This window comes from Phascolarctos cinereus, unplaced genomic scaffold (assembly GCF_003287225.1).
Source record: "Phascolarctos cinereus isolate Bilbo 61053 unplaced genomic scaffold, phaCin_HiC Scaffold_4;HRSCAF=312, whole genome shotgun sequence".
In the NCBI taxonomy this organism is placed as follows: domain Eukaryota; kingdom Metazoa; phylum Chordata; class Mammalia; order Diprotodontia; family Phascolarctidae; genus Phascolarctos; species Phascolarctos cinereus.
In genome coordinates this window covers 109,137,505-109,152,906 of record NW_027555847.1, presented here as the reverse complement: position 1 = coordinate 109,152,906, position 15,402 = coordinate 109,137,505, and the positions used below count along the sequence as shown (strand labels likewise).

At 40.8% G+C, this 15,402-nt stretch overlaps 1 protein-coding gene across 1 annotated transcript in view; it reads right to left on the bottom strand.

The window, feature by feature from the left end:
* Nucleotides 1-11,458, bottom strand: part of FREM1 (FRAS1 related extracellular matrix 1) — an 82,197-nt gene extending 70,739 nt beyond the window's left edge. The window contains 1 exon segment of the mRNA XM_078152489.1: nt 10,974-11,458. The gene's annotated coding sequence lies outside the window, so the exon portion shown is untranslated.
* Nucleotides 11,459-15,402: the final 3,944 nt, after the last annotated feature.

Below are 15,402 nucleotides of genomic sequence, written 5' to 3'. Positions count from 1 at the left end.
GCTGTCCACTTGTATCACCCTCTCCACAACATCACTGCCATTGTCTGTGGACGTAGAAGACATTTCCATGATTCTCAATGACTTCAGTACATGGCTTACCGTTATCTTCAAGCCTTCTCTTGCCATCATCTTCAATAGCTTCAACACCAATACTGATGAGTTTTTTGTCCACATGGCTTCAAATTCCTCAACCTCTTCAACTTCAATAACCTCCATCTACACTCTTCTGCTACACACAAGGAAGGATGCATCTTGGATGTTGTCGATCACTTGAAATTGCTCTGTCTTTAACATCCTGAGCTCTGATTTTCCCCGCTTTCCTCACAGTATTCCAAATTCCATTCCTCCCATTCCCTCACATCTAATTTGTCTGCTTTTCATCCTTATCATGATTTCTGGTCTCATGACTTCATCCCATTTTTATAGTAGGAGCCTATTTAACTCCTCACCATCTCTCACCCCAACATATCCATTCTGTTGCCAACACCTATCAATTTCACTTTTGCAATATCTCTCAAATATACTTCCTTCTCTCCTTTGACAGCACTGTGGTAGAGGCCCTCATCACCTCACACACAGACTATTGCTGTAGCCTGCTGGTGGGTCTGCCTATCTCAAGTCTCTCCCCACTCCAATCCATCCTCTATTTAGCCACTAAAAGTGACTTTCCTAAAGTACATGTCCAACTATGTCACCACCTTCCACTCCCAACTCCCTACTCAATAAACTCCAGTGGCTCCCTATCACTGCTAGGATTGAATAAAAAATGTTCTGTTTGCCATTCAAAGCCCTCCATTACCTTGCCCCCTCCTACCTTTCCAGTCTTCTATCTTAATTCACTACCATGTATTCTTTGATCCAGTGACACTGACCTCCTTTAATGTTCCACAATCAAGATACTCCATCTTTCTGCTCTGGGTATTTTCCCTGGCTGTCCTCCATGTCTGGAATGCCTTCCTCAACTCCACCTACCAACTTCCCTGACTTCTTTTAAGTCCCAGCTAAAATCCCATCTTCTGTAGGAAGCCTTTCCCAACCCTTCTTCATTCTAGTGCCTTGCCTCTCTTAATTATTTCCTATTTGTCCTGTATAAAGCTTGTTTGTACATATCTGTTTGCTTGTTGTCTCCCCACTTCACCTCTGAACTCCTTGAGGGCAGAGATTGTCTCTTGCTTCTTTTTTGTATCCCCAGTGCTTAGCATGAAATGTGGTACATAGTAGGAGCTTAATGAATGTTTATCAATTGACTGATCGATAGTCCACAAGCCTTCTTCTGATTTTACTTGCTACAGAATAAGGCATTGTTTTGTAGATATAATATGATAGGTAGGTAGGTAGATAGATAAATAGATAATAGATAGATAGATAGATAGATAGATAGATAGATAGATAGATAGATAGATAGATAGATTAGATAGATAGATGATAGATAGACAGACAGATAGATAGATAGATAGATGCTAGACAGACATGTAATTTATAAAGCATTTGTTAATGCTACAGTAGAAGGGTTTGTGCTCAACACTGGGAATATAAATACTAACCAGCAAGGCAATCTTTGCCCTCAAGGAGCTTATCCTCTAATAGAAGTCAATACATAAGAGGGAGCTATAGAAAGCAGGAAATCTGAGTGAGATAAAGAGAAAACCCAACTACAGGAGTCCAGGGTGGTTCTAGAGGACACAGACCTTTTTCTCCCCAAGAGGAATGTTAAGGACAATTCCTTTTCCTTCCAGTTGAGATGTCCAATAGTATACCACAGGGATCTCTAGTCTTATCCTTTGCAACATTTTTTTCAGTGACTTGGATAAATACATACAAGATGTGTTTACCAATTCATACATGACATAAAGCTAAAAGGGATAGCTAATACATGACCAAGATTCCAAATAATCTTTTTAGGAATAAATGTAAAGTCTTATATTTAGAATTTTTTTTTAATAACTCCAGTGTGGGATGAAGGAGACCTAACTTAGCAGCAGTTTAATTGGAAAAAGGTCTGGGAATTTCCTTAATAACAACCCTATTATGGCTAAACAGCATAGTTAGTTTGGTGCTAAAAGAGCTAATGCAATTTTAGGCTGAATTAATAGAATTATGAAATCTAGATCAAAGGAAATGTTAATCCCCTCTATGTTGGTCCATTCTTATCTGAAATACTGAGCATTGGTCTGGCCACTATTTTATAAGGGCCATTATGAAACTGGATTGCTTCCAGAAGAAACCTATAAAGATGGAGAGGGATCTGGAAACCATGTCCTATTAGGAGCAATTGACAAAAAGAAAATATTAAGCAAGGAGAAGAGAAGACCTCTTGACACCTTCCTTCAGCAGGATGTGAGTATTTTGAATATTTAAAGGGCTATCATGAAGAAAAAAAAATAGATTAATTCTATTGCTTCAAAGGGCAGAACTCAGGACAATGGGTAGAATTTACAAAGATATCAAGTCTGTGTAAGAAAGACTAGAGTTGTAAACCATGGAATAGGCCATGAGCTTCCCAGAATGGGCCAATATTCAAGCAAAGGCCAAGTGATTCACCATCTGCCTAAGATGTTGTCCACAACAGTGCTACTTTGAGAATGAGAAACTAATCAAATAGACTTCATAACTTAAACTCTAACATCGTGTATCAGTTATTTAATTCAAGAAATAATTGTCAAACATCTACTATATGTAAAGCCCTGCACTAGCATAGTAGAAGAAAGACAAAAATAAATAAAACACTATTTGTCTTCTTAAGTATTTTATAACCTACTAATGTCATATGAGAGGCAGCTAGGTGGCACATTGGATAGAGCACCGGGCCTGGAGTGAGGAAGATTCATCTTCCTGAATTCAAATCTGGCCTAAGAGACTTAGTAGCTGCGCAAATCTCTGAACCCTGTTTGCCTCAGTTTCCTCACCTGTAAAATGAGCTGGAAGAGGAAATGGTAAATCACTCCAGTGTCTTTGCCAAGAAAACCTTAAATGGAGTCACAAAGAGGCAGATTGGACTGAACAGCAATTCTATCAGAAACTTTTCAGCTATCAGAAAAAATCTCAGGTACTCCCTGCCCTTCCGTTGGTGATGGCTAAAGCACTTATAGCAATGATAACAGAAAGGCTCCTGAGCACTCAGAATATAATTAAAATGATAGCTGGCATTTACATAACACTTTACATACATTTTTTTTTCCTTTGGGGCCTCATGACCTTGTGAATTAGGTCTATAGGTAGTATTATTTATCCTTTATATAGCTTTCCTTGCATATATTTGTTTGCATGTTGTCTCCATATTGGATATAAGCTTCTTGAGGACAGGACTTGCTTTTCCCTTTTTCTATATCCCTAGGGCTTAACACAATACCTGGCACATAATAGGCACTTAATAAATATTGATTGATTATTATTCCCATTTGACAAATGAGATAATGGACACCCAAAGGGTTTAAGAACCCATTATCACACAGCTAGTAGGTATCAATAACAGGATTTGAACACAGGTCACTCTTCATTCCAAGGGTTCTTGCATTGTACTATGTTACCTCTATGCTATTACTAAATGAATGAATGAATGAATGAATGAATATTACATTTATTAAGTACTTACTTATATGCAAAGCACTGAGGATACAAATGGAAAAGCAAGACAGCCCCTGCTTTCTAGGAGATCCCATTCTAATGGGGGAGAAAACATTACTGAAAGTTTCATCAGCAAGTCAGAGAGGAAAGTCCCACAATCCTTAGGGTGCAAAAGCAAAGCAGATAGTAATACCTCTTCTTTTTTTTTTTCCTGTATTGTTTTTCAAAGGCTGCTTGCTATACTGGAAAGAAAACAATGCATTCAAGGCTAACTTAAGATATGGCTTCAAATCCTACCTCTGACATTGATTAGCTGTGGTACTACAAATAAGTTGCCTGTTTCCCTGAGCTTCAATTTCCTTATCTATAAAATGGGGTTAATAATACTTAACCTTACAGAATCGTTATGAAAGAAGTGCTATGTGAACCGTAGGTCTTAAAGCACCAGGAAGTGTGAGATAGTAATATTATTGGGGCATTTGCTACAAATTTGAAGCAGAATATCAGGATAAAAAAATAAAATGTTCTGCCTTCTACACATCCGTCTGAAAGGGCCATTTTCCTAAGTCTCGGCTTCTGAAAAGTCAGGCACAGAGCAATTTTCACATTATTCTTCCTCTCTCCACACTAATCCCTTCACAGACGGAGAGCCAAGCTTTAGTTCCACTTAAGCTGGGAAGAGGAATCAAGTGAGAACAAAGTCTGGTGACTGGTGAACACGTGAATCTGAGGCTCTCTCTGCTCTTCCCAGGTCACTGCGGAACTGAGAGAAAGTCACATTACCTTCTTTTCCCTCTTTTCTTCTCACCTGGAAATCTGAGAGGTAAGAAGACAGAGCAGAAAGAAGGCCGCAGCAGGCACCAGGAGCCACCTGCGCTTACATACTGGCTCTGCTGTTCATTAGCTAGAAAAGCTCATGTCACCTCTCTGGACCTCGGTCTGTAAAACAGTGTTGCACTAGATCAGTGGTTTCAGACTCCAGTACAGATGAGGTCTACTACCCTGTACACAAGGATCTCTGCGGGCCCATGGTGACTTAGTTTTAAACTATAATATTATCTATGCTTTATTGTATTTTTATTTTGTTAAATAATTCCCAATTACATTTTAATCCGGTTCAGGCTGCACTCCACAGTGTTGTGGAAGTATGTTTGACAACTCTGGACTGGGTGGACTCTAAGGTCACTTCCAGCTATAACATTCTGTTATTCTATGGGACACTGGCTGTATTTCAATACAAGGAGATACTCTGCCAGGGCAGATAGGTGACACAGTAGATAGAGTGCCAGGTCTGAAGTCAGAAAGACTCATCTTTTCAAGTTCAAATCCGGCCTCAGATTCTTACTAGCAGTGTGACACTGAGCAAGTCACTTAACCCTGTTTGCCTCAGTTTCCTCATCAGTCAAATGAGCTGGAGAAGGAAATGGCAAACTACTCCAGTAACTTTGCTGAGAAAACCTCAAATGGGGTCATGAAGAATCAGACACAATCAAAAAAGTGACTCAATAACAACAAAAAACAACAACAGATACTTTGCCAGGGAAGCCTGTAAGTAGACTGCCTTAATATTTGGTAGTTTTAGATTTAGAGCTGGAAGGAAACTTCAACATCATCTATTCTAACCTTTCAATTATGCAGATGAAAACAAAATGAGTGCGGGTCCTCTGAGTCTAAATAGGACCTTTGAGGACCCTAACAAAACAAGCTTCCGATAGTGCACAATGACCAAAGACCACAGCATCATGAATTTCAAGCTCAAACATAATCTTACAGATCATATAGTTCAACATTCCTATTTCATAGATGAGGAAACTGAGGCCCAGAAGAGTTAGGTGACTTTTCCATCTTCACAATGACAGTAACTGACAGATTGATACCTGGGTTGTCTAACCCCAAGTAGAATAGAGAATTCCTACTACAGTCCAGACAAGGTGGTACCAGAATCTCAAGCTAAATCTAAACATGTGAAAAGATGTAATTTTGTTTTGTTTTTTTAAAGCTGTGGATCTATGATTTCATTTTAAAAAAAAAGCATTCAGTGAGAAAAACTCCCTCCAACAAAGCCAATCACCTGTAATTTATGTCTTAAAGACTTAAGGGCAGCTGGGTAGTTCAGTGGATAGAGTACTGGCCCTGGAGTCAGGACTACCTGAGTTCAAATCTGGCCTCAGACACTTGACACAAACTAGCTGTGTGACCCTGGGCAAGTCACTTAACCTCAATTGCCTCACCCCCCCCCAAAAAAAAGACTTGCCTGACGGTATTTGAGATTTTAAGTGACTGGTCCATAGTCACATGGCTTGTATGGGTCAGAGACAGGATTTTAATCCAGGCTGTCTGCAAAGCCAGCCCTTTGCCTACTATGTCATGTTGAAAAGATATAAAGCAGAATTCAAATTTCCCCTCAAATATTAAATTTGAAGACCACGGGAGCAAAGCATAACTAGATTAGATAGAAAACAATGCATTTAGACTCTAAAATAGTGCATTGCATGGAAAGTGTTGGAGTTAGGTTTCCCCAAGTCACAACTAAAAATACACACAATATATCAGTAAGAGAAACCCTGCCTCACCATTACCACACCCTCTCCTCCAACCCTTATCAAATTTGGCACATAGTATGGATGGAAGCTTAGCTGAAATCCTATTTTACTTCAACTTGGTCACTGGTCCCTCCCAGCAACTGGCTTGTGACAAAATATTGATCAAATACCAGCCCTAGGTGGCAGATCTGACAGGAAGCTCCTGAGAAAGTCTTAAGAATTTAGGACAATTCCTCTGGTGTGGAAGTGTGAGACCACAGGTTTAGAGATGGAAGGGACATTAGTGGCATCTTACTCCAAAGCCTCCAAAGATGAGGAAACTGATGCCCAAAGAGGTTGGTAAGTGACTTGTCCCAGGTCACACAGCTAGGAAGTCAAATAGGTAAGATTTGAATCCAGGTCCTCGAACTCCAAATCCAACACCCTTTCCACTGGAACACGCAGTCTCTATCCTCTCCCAGATTTTCCAAACATCGGAGAATATTTTTAATTATCACTTATTAAAAATATTATCAATTACTCAAGTTGATATTCGATATTCCTTATATCAAGCCTACAAATAGAAAGAGATAAAAGTGAAAATAAAATCTAGTGATATCATCTCCACTAACAGAGGAAGGGGAAAAATGTAATTAAATCCTAGGCTTTTCTAAGGTGCATATAGTCTTTTCTTCTCTAGATAGATTACACTAACTTGCTCTCAGTCTACCCAGTAGAGTTAAAAAAAATCACTGGGCTTGGAGTTGTGAGATCTGAGTTCAAATGTTAGCTTTTCCATTTCCTACGACCACACGCAGGTCACTTGATACCACTAAGCCTAAATGGGGATAATAATCCTTGTGTGATCTCACAAGATTGTTGTAAGGAAAGCATTTAGTAAATGATTCTAGAAAGATAAATTAATAGTATTATTATTATTATTGTTACCTAACTGGCTGAGTTTAAGCAAATCAATCTCTTTGAAACTCAATTTCCTTACTTAGAATGTAAGCTTCTTGAGGTCAGGGACTATCTCGATTTTACCTTTGCACCTGCAGAGCCTAGCACATTAAGTGTCTGATACATAGTAAGCATTTAATAAAAGTTTATTGATTGGCTGAAGGATAAAATAAGGGATTAGAGTAAATGATTTCTGAGATATGGGTTCCCAAATTTCACAATCCTATGACTTTAAGGCAGCTGGAGACTTCATTCATGGACAATCTGACAGAGCTGGGCAATAATCTCTTATCTGGATTTGTTGTGTCATTTTGGGTGTGTCCAACTTCATGACCCCATTTGGGGTTTTCTTGGCAAAGATACTGCTGTGGTTTGCCATTTCGTTTTCCAGCTCATTTTACAGATAAGGAAACTGAAGCAGAGTTAAGTGACTTGCCCAGTGTCACCCAGATAGTGTCTGAGGCCAGAATCTTCCTGATTTCAAGTCCAGTGCTCTATCCACTGTACCACCTAGCTTCCCTTCTTATCTGGATAGCCAAGACTTAAAGCGCTCTGAAATGCTGCCACAGACACCAGAGTGAGAGTCTCTAAAGACAAAGAAGGAGATTTCATTAAGGAGGGATTCCTAACCCCTTCCAAAGTCCTCTCTCTGTTCAGGACTCTTGCATAACTGTGCAAAGATCATAGAATCACTCATCTAAAGGAGCTTCGGTTGCAAGCTGTGAAAGTACCCTTGCTGTCAGCCATCACCCAGACCACCCACATCTCCCAAGTCATAGCAGTACCTGGAATCAGATAGGACAAAGAGGTGTCCTCCTGTTTAACAGGGCCCAAAGAAACAGCCCTTCGCTGAAATCAGTGGTGTTGACAGCAAAGATAGGATCATCTAGAGGAAAGAGTCCTAGATTTGGAGTCCAAAGCCCTGGCTTTGCCACATATGCCCAGTGGGACATAGCACAAGTCACTAATATTCTTACCTGTAAAATAAAGGAGGTTGGACTAGGTGCTCTCAAAAATTACTTCAGGCTCTGAATCCAACAATCTCTGGCTTGACTGTGCCACTGAACTTCTCAGTACCAGAAGAACCACCCTCAAACTCATTTTATATCAGATTTTATCTTCCCTAAACATATCAATTCTCCTACTAATGAGACAGGGTTTTCAGTGGAAATTATAGTGGCCCACTTCTACCACTTGCAACCTGTATGACCTTGGGTAAGTGACTTAGTCTCTCTGGGCCTCAGTTTTCTCAACTGCAAAATGAAGAGGGGGAAATGGATTATATGATCATTAAGGTCCTTTGCAGCTCAAAATCTATCCTACAAAGACAAAACCAAATCTAATTTCAAAAGATTATGTACCGTAGAAAGTTAACATCTGTCCAACCCCTCATTCAGTTTTTGTTAATCATCCTTTGTGGAGAAAGAGGAACAAGATAACGGGCAGGGAAAGTCTCAGGAGCAACAATGGGCTAAAGCTGAAGAATTTCCCCCAAACACTCAGCAGCAGCCATCATCCCCACCCCACCCAACACACACACACACACACACACACACACACACACACACACACACACACTCACAGCACATGCACCGCTTTGCAGCGTTGGCGTGTTAGGAAAGCCCTCTAGCAGCAAGCCTATAAATACTATTATCCAGAGCAACCATAATGAGGGGTGGAGAGAGAGAGAATGGGTGGTCTAATCAAAAGTTGAGTACAGTAGGGTGACCTACCACCTCTTGATGCTCAGAGACTGACAGTCCAAGACCAATTCCAAAAGATGTCTGAGCAATGGCGGGAAGATCTGAAAAATTTAATGCACTGGATGGAGTGAAGGGCCAAATTCAAATCCAACCTCAGACACCTTCTAGCTGTGTGACCCTGGGTAAACCGCTTAACCTCTGCACCGTAAAATGGGGATAATAACAGCACCCACCTTGCAGGGTTGTTGGAAGGACCAAATAAGATAATATTTGTAAAAGCACTTAGTGTCTGGCTCATAGTAGGAGCTCCCTATGCTCCCTTCTCTTTCCTTCCCTTCTTCACAACAGGTATCCTAACACTCTTTGGGCAAGGAATCCTCAAAAGATTAAGAACCAGAAGTCTGAATCTGCTCCCAGGCAGAGCAAGCTTGGCCCTTGGTAACAAAGAGTTGAATCCCAGATGTGGGACCAGAACAACCCAAGCTCTTGAAGTAGAAGGACATGGTTCCCAAGCACATTCCCCTCACTTTCATTATTCATCTACATTATGGAAAGGCAAAGATGAGGGAAGAAGACAAGTCATACAATTACAAATAGCGTACACTATAAAACTTAGAGATGAAAAGGGTCTATTCCGGAGGTTCTCAAATTGTGGTTCAGAGACCCCTGGGAATTCCTGAAACCCTTTCAGGGAATCTGTGTGAGGTCAGAATTATTTTCATAATAATGCAGATAATAGCTATAACCTACATAAACAACAGCTTTTTTGGGAGTCCTCAACCTTTAAGATTGTAAAGAGGTATTAAGATCCCCCAAAATTGGAAACTACTGGCCTGAGGAAACTGAGACCTAGAGAAGAGCAGTGATCCGTGTGACCTGAGGCCACACAGGGAGTCGGGAACAGAGTTGGTACTGAACTCACGTCTTCTTGCTCTAAATATATTGCTTGTTCCCAAAAATGAGAAAGGAAAAGTAATTGGAATGCTCTGTACAATTTCCTTCATTTGCCAGGTGCTCTTACAAGATTATATTGCGGGTAATTCATTACCATCCATCAGTTTGACACCAAGTTCATTGTTTTGACTCTGAGGTTTAATATTAGTTAAGTAACAATGTGAATTTAATTGCCAAGGATAAAGATTGGGGTGGGAGTGAAAGAAAAGAAGACGAAGGGAGACTTCTTCCCACTGTTGGCCTATTGATGGCATTTTTAGAAAGTATTTTTTAAAATGTAGTTGTAGACAGATTCTGAAGGGAAATCTTTTACCCACCACACATTAACACAGACTTGTAGTGTCTGCATCCCAAAGTTTCTGCATCTGGACCAACACATCCATCTGGCATGCCCCAGACATTCAAAAGAGGTTACTCTCTTTGGAAAGATGACTCAAACCATAAATACCAACAACCCTTAGGAAATTCTCCCCTAAAGCCATGTAATTCACACTGGAAAGCCTTTATAACAGCATGGCACTAAGAGGAAAGAGATCTAAGACTGAAAATAGAAAGTCCTGAAAATTTCTGTGATAAAAATGGCCAAGGTGATTTACTCATCACCAACATATCTGTGAAGTCAAGATTAAAAAGAGGCTTTAGCTTAGGAATAGATTTTTTTTTTAATTCAGTAAGCTGTGTTCTCTCAGCTCCACCTCACTCCCAAATAGACAAAATCACGATGAAAAAAAAATTGTGTAAATATGTCACCAAAGCAAAAGTGTTTAGAAATGATCATGTCTTGGAGTTTTTTCCCCTCTCATCAGAACATTAAATGAATTTATTTTTCTTTTCTAATGCCTCCATCCTTTGTCACATTTGTTTAGTTCAAAAGGAACCAGAAACACACAGCTAAATTTTGGAGGATAAAATACCAAAACAGACATTGCAATGATGTGTGCCATGGAATGGAAACTGGAGAATGTCATAAATCTTAGACAAGTAATAAATAGCAGCATTTGGAGAACATTAGAAAAAATATAATAGCAACATGGAACCTTACACACTCAATTTTTCAATGTAGGAATGTCAAAGAGACCACCAGTTAACAGTCTTAAGTTGCCCCCCCTCTTCCCATTCAGGTTAGAATTAAACTTTCACCAGCAAAACTCTGCACATTTCATGCACTGCTGACCAGAGTTAATTATCCTACAAGGATATACTCTGTGGCATTCCGTTAACATAACACTCATACTCAATCCAAAATGGGGGACAGAAAGAAGATACTTACAGGTAGTGATATTCCTTTCAATGCTAAGAGGCAAGATGATCTTGGAGCAGGAGGGATAATAAGAGTCACTGACCCAGTAATCTCTGGTCTAAAAGGGTTTTGAGGGGTGAGGGGTAAATCCAGTGAAGGAGAGAAAGAGAGAGGGAGAGCTGAAATTCCAGTCTTTCTGGTCAGCTTGGTTTTAGTTTTCTTTGTCCTAAAAATCCATTAACCCACCGAACCAAAAAAAAATCAATAAATAAAAGCGTCCAGGCACTCCCCTACACGCACCCCCTCTCTCTTCTGGTCGTCTCCTAGACTGCTGCTGCTTTGAAAACTTCCAGAGCAAAGCCTCAGAGCTCCCTAGGAACGGGGCATTATAAGGATGCCTTCAACTGTTTACAATGAGCCCTGGTTCTCTGGCTGGCTGCCAGAGTTCTTCCCATCCCCTTCTGCCTGTTGGGTCCCCAGGGGACAAAAGTGAGCTCTTGTTAATAAGCTCGGCCGTTTTCTCTTCCTAGGTTCTTCCTTGCTTACTTTCTCACTATCAGTTGTGAACTAAGTGTCCCCAGCCAGTGGCCGGGCTGGAAGGATCTCCCAGCCTTCACCTCTCCCCTCTGACCTGCCTTCCTGCCCCCTCCTAAAAGGGGCTGGTTTGGGTTTTTTAAAATTCAAATGCAGATGTGATTCTCATCCTACAGAAAAGGGTAACTAGGGTGGCTTTTCATTTCTGCCAAGGCAGTCAGAAAAAGTGGGTGTCAGTCCATTAAGTTGATGAGTTAGTCTAAAATATCACTTAAGGTTGTTTTTTTTTCCCAGTAGATAAAAGATTTGGTTTATTTTTGTTGCTGTTGTTTTGGTTTGTTTTAGGAGTTCTTTCTCTTAAAATAAGCTTATTGTTATGATCTTCTTATGGTGACCATATTTTCCAAACCCCAAACTAGGATAGAAGCTGTGGCAATGGCTATCCCTTCTGAAAAGCCTTGTTAAAAGGATGTGTTTCTGTTCTCTAAATGGGACTAGAAAATTGAGGGTGGGTGGTTGCCATAGATATACCACAGAATATCTATATTCAGGTTACCACAGTACCTGGAGTCAGAAAGGCCTGAGTGCAAATCAAGCCAAAGATGCTTACTAGCTGTGTGAATCTGGCCAAGTCATTTAACCGCTGCCTGCCTCAGTTTTCTCATCTTTAAAATGGGGATAATAATAGCACCTCCCTCCCATGGTGGTTGTAAGGATAAAACGATGTAATATTTGTAAAGCATTTTGCAAACTTTAAAGATAGCTAATCCGGGCTCTCAACCTTAGACAAAACCTCTTAACAATTGGAGCTGTTAAAAAATGGAATGGGGGGTGTGGTGGAGAAGAGGGGCAGGACATAGAAGGTGGGGAGGGGTAAAGCAGGCCATCCCTGGAGGGCTTAAATCAGAGTCTGGGTGATGATGGTATGCTGTGGGTGTTCTAAGGGGGATTCAAGACTTTGGAAGGAAGTGGACTAAATCAGTGTTGAGTTTCCTATCAGTTCTTAGATTCTATGATATCTGACATAGAATTAGGTGTGGGAAAAGCCTGAGAGTGTGGTTAGCCTATAATGTGATTGTTCCCTGTCTCCAGCATTATAAATGGATTCACCTGACATTCATCTCCACCAGGAGAAAATTTCCATATGCATTTATACCACAAATATTAGACAGCAGGGGAGAGATAGTTTAGGTAAGATACAGTCCCTGTGCCTGGAGAATTTGGTAAACAATAAGATAAAACACCGTTACACATATGTACCCACACACACATAGCATACAAAATTACATTAAAAAGATCTGCAATGTGAAATGGGGCGGAAGAAGGAATATAATAACCAAGAAGGTCAATAATAACCAAGGGGATCAAGGTAGGCCTCTTGGAGGAGGTGACATTTCAGATGGATTTTAAATGATAGGTACAATTTCTTTACGTGAGGAGAAGAGAGACCATTCTAGGTATAGGGAATGGCATCAACAAAAACATGGAGGTTGGAAATACATGACACATTTAGTCAAGATACTACTATTCTTTATGGTAGCAAACTCCTACTCTCAGTAACCCCCCCAATCCCTGTGACTTCATGCCTGGCTGCCACCTCATTCTCCCATTCCCATCATCCTCAATGCCCTTCCAATGTACCACTCCCAGTCTTCCCTCCCCTTCCACTTTGCTCTCTGGAATCCTCATTCCATAACTGGTAAGCTTCCCTTCATTTTAGCCATCTTCCACTCAAGTTCTTTCCATCTTATTCCGTGTGCTCCTACCATTTTATAGCACTCACAGAGACAGGAGGAGGAGGAGGAGGAGGAGGAGGAAAAGAGAGGAAGAGAAAGAGGAAGTAAAGGGGGAGGAAGAAAAGGAGGAAAAATACTTTTTGCTCCCCACTGCCACTTCCAGTCTCTTTACTGCTATCACTCTGCTACCTTTCCTCCCTTGACATCCACTCTCAATCTTGACCCTATTTCCTCTACTTTCAATATCTTGTCCCCTTGTCCTACTGGGCTCTTTTGACATGTCAAGCCCCAAACCTACCATCGGCCTGCTCTACTTCTACTCACATGCTGCTAAATGGAACCAGAGGAAGTCAAGCAACCAAACTGACTTGGTCCACTACAAAATTATGTTGCCTAACCACCACTGGGCCCTCACTATAGCAAGATAAACTTTTAATTCTTCTTTAGTTTTCTATCCCATTCCCCACAGCTGTTACGTATCTTCTCTCCTCAAAACTCCCATACCTCTCCCTCTGTTATCCTCTTATATTTGCCCCATATTTTACTAAGAGGCTATTAGCCCTTTGCCGTCCCCCCACAAGCTTCCACTTTTCTTTTTCACCTCAAAACCCCTTTGACATTATCTCCTACTCTCTCCTCCTCTACTATTGTCTCTGATAATGAGTTTTCCTTTCTCTTTGCCAACGCAAACCTCTCTATATGTGCTCATGATACCATTCCCCCTTAGACTGCCAAATCATATGGCCTCATCCTGGAACTTTCCTGAGTGCCTGGGACCTCCTAGCCCTGGAACATCCAACCACCCCTGTTACCTTCTCAAAATGGAACATCTCCTGTAAAACCTGGCCCCTTCTCTCTTTCGTAAGTTCTTCCTGGAACAAGGGGTGCAGACTGGCCTGTTCCTGGCTTCCTAAATTCAAACCCATGGTCCAGCACTAGGTACCTTCATCTTGAATCTCATCCCACCCCCTTTTCAGCTCTCTTCTGTCTGCTGCCTTTCCCCATTAGATTGTTAGCTCCTTGAGGTCAGGGGCTGTGTTTCTTCACATAGTCAGTGTTCAATAAATACTTGTTTTCTTCCTCCTTCAACACATCCAAGAGAGAATTCATTATCTTTTCCCCAAAAACCCACCTCTCTTCCAAACTTCCCCTATTTCTGTTGAGAGTACCACTATGTTCCCAGGTTCACAAAACAAAAAATCTTACTCCCCCGCTCTCCTTCACCCCACATATCTAATCAGTTGCCAAACATTGCTGTTTCTACCTCCACAACATATATCACCTTCAGCTCCTCCTCTTTCTTCACACACAGGCACCATCTTAGTTCAGGCACTAATCACCTCTTGCCTGGATTTTTTTTAATGGCCTCCTAATTCATCTCTTTGGTTTCAGTCTTCAACCAACCTGATTCAAAGTGATTCTTCTAAAGCATACGTCCCTACACTGTAAGCTCTAGAAAAACTCAACTAAGCAATAAACATTTATTAAGTGCCCACTATGTGCCAGGCAGAGTTCTAAGCACCTGGTTTGTTGTTTTGGTTTGGGGGATTTTTTTTGCTGTTCCTCCCATGCAACATTCCATCTTTTGCCTAAATGTCACTGGATTGTCTATCCACCAAATAGTCTCAAATGTATTGCCTCCCTGCCTCTAGCTCATACCATTCCTTATTTCCTTCAAGACTTAGCTCAAGAACTACCTTCTACATGAAGCCTCTCCTGATACCTCCAAATGCTAGTGCCCTTCCTTACTAACTGCCTTGAATTTAGTTTGTGTGTATTCAGTATGCACATAAGTGTTGTCTCCCCTAAGACCATGCAAACTCCTTGATTGTAAGGACAGAATCATTTTTGTCTTTCTATTCCCAGCACCTAGCATAGTGCATGACACATAGCAGGTGCTTGATAAGTGGTTATTCAATTAATTAATTGTCAGAGTCTGAGACCAAGGTCATGAGATCTAGAGCTTAAAAAAATCTTGGAGATTATGTGGTCCACGCCCCTCATTTCAGAAAAATGAAACTCAGAGAGATTAAGTGATTTTCTAAGGTCACAGAGCTCATAAATTGCAAAATGCATATAGAATTCAAACCTGGAATAGTCTTTGCATGATTAGAGAACAGCGTGAAGAAGAGAGTAGTGCAAGATAAATATGCGGCAAAGCTTTAAATAAACTGGGAATAGGGAGGAAA